Source organism: Amblyomma maculatum, chromosome 11 (genome assembly GCF_055883805.1).
Source record: "Amblyomma maculatum isolate TAMU_Amacu chromosome 11, ASM5588380v1, whole genome shotgun sequence".
NCBI lineage: Eukaryota > Metazoa > Arthropoda > Arachnida > Ixodida > Ixodidae > Amblyomma > Amblyomma maculatum.
Genome location: NC_139354.1, coordinates 35,464,359 through 35,468,300, shown reverse-complemented (window position 1 = coordinate 35,468,300; position 3,942 = coordinate 35,464,359). Strand labels below are relative to the sequence as shown.

The 3,942-nt window shown below is 45.6% G+C and overlaps 2 non-coding genes across 2 annotated transcripts; both read right to left on the bottom strand.

Moving 5' to 3' along the window:
* Positions 1 to 1,091: 1,091 nt before the first annotated feature.
* Positions 1,092 to 1,257, bottom strand: LOC146173469 (U1 spliceosomal RNA). The gene has a single exon (XR_014702415.1). It is a non-coding gene; the product is annotated as a U1 spliceosomal RNA (small nuclear RNA).
* A 1,679-nt stretch (positions 1,258 to 2,936) lies between these two features.
* On the bottom strand, positions 2,937 to 3,102 carry LOC146173468 (U1 spliceosomal RNA). Its single transcript, XR_014702414.1, has one exon. It is a non-coding gene; the product is annotated as a U1 spliceosomal RNA (small nuclear RNA).
* Positions 3,103 to 3,942: the final 840 nt, after the last annotated feature.

The following is a 3,942-nucleotide window of genomic DNA, read 5'->3' as shown; positions in this document are numbered from 1 at the left end:
GTCCGGAAGACTGATGTAAACAAACAGTACTTAGAAATGTGGGCTCATAAACACTGTCACACTTCATTAGTCTGAGTTTCACTGTGCACTTTCTTTGAAATATTGGAAAGATATAAGTGTGTGTGCACAGATCAGCGCACCGTCCACCCACTTTGCGCGTGCAATTTGTATTTGGATTTATTCGTACTTTCTCTTGTTTGGTTCCAGCTGTCGAATGGCGGCTAGGACGTTATAGTTAGGTCGAACTCACGCCATAGTTGCACGAACTTCTCGCTCCTACTCCAGAGCACGATAGCTTACCCATAACAACCGAAATAGTTACGAGTCTCACGAGACCTAAACGTTATTAGAGCAACGCCACTAATCCTGAGTCTGTTTACCTAGAGTAAAGTATTGTCTTATTTTCATTTCGAACAGCTACATAGCAACAGATGGGTAGCAACGCTATAACAATTAGCAAAGCATGATCATGACACTGTGCCTATTCATGATAACCATGACAACTGCCAGTTATGACCCAACCCCGACTGACCTTTGACCTGGACCATGTCTGGTTTTGGCCTTGATCTAGACTGAGAAACTTGCCTCCGATGCTAGCTTTGACGACAAGACAAGGGCAAGTTACGCAGTATGGGTCTGTAGTCGCACTGCGAAACATTAAAGAAATAAATTGAATTGATGAGAAATCTGTGTCTGTTTTCAGCCAACTGCACAATGCTAGGCGCAAGATGGAGAAAAATATATACAAAAGTGCTTTCGCGCAATATTTGAATTTTGTGCAAAATGCCTTCAGTTCATTTTGCTTGGGAGGAATGGGGTTGGGGAGAAGGGTTATATTCACCGTTCAACTGTTGAAGCTGAAACTCGGTCCCATATTGTTTGCAGGCTACACGATGATGGCCCGTATCTAATAAAGCATATGCGCCATGGCCGAGACAAAAACGCACAACAGAAATGTTTGACCCTCTCGCCATTTAATAAACCCTGCTCGTCGGTCAGGTGCATAATTAGACACGCAATTTACCGGCACTATCAGCCTTTGTAATAGTGCTCGCCCTATACCTACTTTCACCTTTTCTTTAGTAAACGTGAGGGGGTTGGCGCGTATGCCAGTCTTCCCCCCCTACCAAAAATTTGGTGCTCCATCTAACCCCAGTTCGGGGAAAGAGGCAGGCTTCAACCTCCTATGTGCAATGGAGGCCTCCACCTGGGCGCTGGCCTTCATGATCGCCGGCACACCCCGCACTAGGTAAGTTTCAACTACAACGCGGCGCGCTCAGCTGAGGTCCCTACATAGAGCGACTACAAGTAGTCTACTTACCTGCAAAGGTCGAATCACGATTATGACGACATACCTATGATTTCCGGAATTGCGTTTTGCCAGTGATTGGTGTCAGGGTAACATCAACATGTCTGCTAACGTAACTTTTACTACTGTTAATTGCTTGCCGCTCTAAGGAATGTTATCCCTTCGCAATATGTGTTAGAAGCCAAGTCAGTCTACTCGCCTTGTTTAGCTACGCAACAACCATTGTTTCGGAGTGCCTCAGCCCGGTGCGATTTACGAGCTAACGTAGACGAGTGGCAGCCCACACCAACTGTATGAATAGGGAAACAAACGCGCCATGAATTAGTCTACCCATTTACTCAATGGGAAATTATTTATCCATTTACTCGACGGGAAGTTCTTCTCGAGGAGGATCAAAGCTGCATGCTGTATTTAAGAATTATTTTCCAAATTATTTGCTCTTACGACATCTGCGAAAGACGTAAGAAGGCTCACTGTTCTCGCCTCGAGTCCGGAGCTATTGTGCTAAGTACACAAAACCTATTTCTGCTGTTAAACTGTAGATGCTTTTCAAATCTGGCCATTAACGGAAATCAACGACACTGTATTTTCCAAAGTTTTGCATTCTCTCACGGGATCGAAGCATGGCAACAGCGCTCTGCTCCTCCTTGCTTCCCTGTGTAGCACTGTCCAATCACTCTCAAAACGTTCTCCTTATCTTGCGGCCATGTAAACCACAATCGATTCTATATGACGGCGTAAGATACGATTACGTAATACCACGCATAGCTTCCACAGAGTATATAATCAGCGCTGGCAGCGATAAGCGGATTGAAGAACCGCGCATAATTTCACCTTCCTATACTACTGATGTGCCAACATGGCTGTTGTAATAACAGTTTCTCAATTTGGTTCTTTAGGAGAAGCTCATCGCAATTACATTAAGGTACCGGTATCCAAAGGGCTTTTGCTTTGAGCTATGTCAGTTTCATTCCTTGCTACAGGGAAACTATCCAGCTTTACGCGCAAATATATACAAAGCCAATTTGATTTTTATGTTCTGCGTTCCTAAATGTTGAAAGTTTACCTCCATGTAACATATATTTTCTCTGTCGAGAAAGCAGCTTGGGGGGAATATTTCCAGCCTTTGGACAGGAAACCGATTATTAGTTTTCTGAAAAAGCACTGGGCACTAATGGACTCTAAAAATTCCCGAGAAGAACGAACATGAAACGAGAAGAAAGCGTCGGCTTATGAAATGAACAAATGCGGTCATTGGGCTAATGGGGGCAAAGCAGCATTAAATTGCATTAAATTTTTCATGTGAATATTATTGGATTATGGTTCGATATTAATAATATGCTTTTGGTTAGTCGTAACGCAGATCTGAGCACGCCACCGCAGATGCTAGTATTCCACGTAGTCCAGTCGCACTGAAGTTTCATACAGCGACGATCGTAAAGGATGATTTAAAATGAGCCGCTCTTTCAAACATTGTATTTCGCTTGAGATTCATTTATCAGCGCGGTCAATCAAGACGAAGGTGACGGAAGATGTAGAAAAAAATAACGATTCATATTGCTGCACTACCAACACCGACTGCAATGGCTGTCCTAGTTTCTAACTCTGATTTTTTATTTACCTTACTGGGGGGACGGCGCAGACGCCGGATCCCCCATTTCAAAAATTTCATGCCCCATCTTCCCAAAATTTTGGGAGAGTGGTAGACTTCAGCGAACCAATGTGAAATGGTAAGCCTCAGCCTGGGGAGCCAGCCTTCTTGTTCACTGGACCTCCCGACACCAGGTAAGAATGTCCCGTTCTTGTTGTGGCTGTAGGAAGAAGGAAAAGAAAATGCACGGGCCTGCTACTGGCTCTGTAGCTGAGCCACCTCCGCTGCCTCGTGTGGACCGAAGAGACAACAGAGAGGAAAGGAAAAGAAGAGGGAGAGAGAGACGCGCGCCGCAACAACAGCCATCATCCACCACCGAAGCAGTGGCGGGTGCTATGACGGCCTACAGCAGACAAAATTCGGTGACAGGCTAGCCCCAGCCGCAAGCGGCGGTGACCTTCCTGTCCCATCCTCATCAGGGCCAGGATCAGTAGAGGGAATTTATTGTCTTCCACGCACATAGGTACTTGTATATATACACACACACGCACTGTAGTACATACATGGGAGGAGAACGAAAGGTGCGATACTAGCAACAATCACATAATAATAGTTATTCCGTGTTCATCAATACCTACAGAACACAAGCTCAAAAGGAATTACAATGAGAAACTTAATGACAGATGATTAAATCTTATATGGCAATACACTTCCTCATGATTCGAGGTACGGAACAGGGGGAGGAGGGGGGGAATTAGTATGGCAAAGCTGGCATAACAAGGCTGCCGTCCCGAACGACGCAGAAATGGGTGTGCCAGCACTGCAGAAACCGCGCCTCTCCATCTCTGTCCAGTTGATCAGCGAGATACTTTCACAATAGAAGATACAGTCGCTGCAGCGTTGAGTACATGGCCCTGGCTGGTTGTCTACGGACTTCAGCAAGGCAACGCCTCTTCCACAGCACAAAATATACAGAGGCGACTACTAGCCGCGCAAAGCATCCGCGTGGTGGCCTGGCGCCAAAGCCACCGTGCATGGAGAG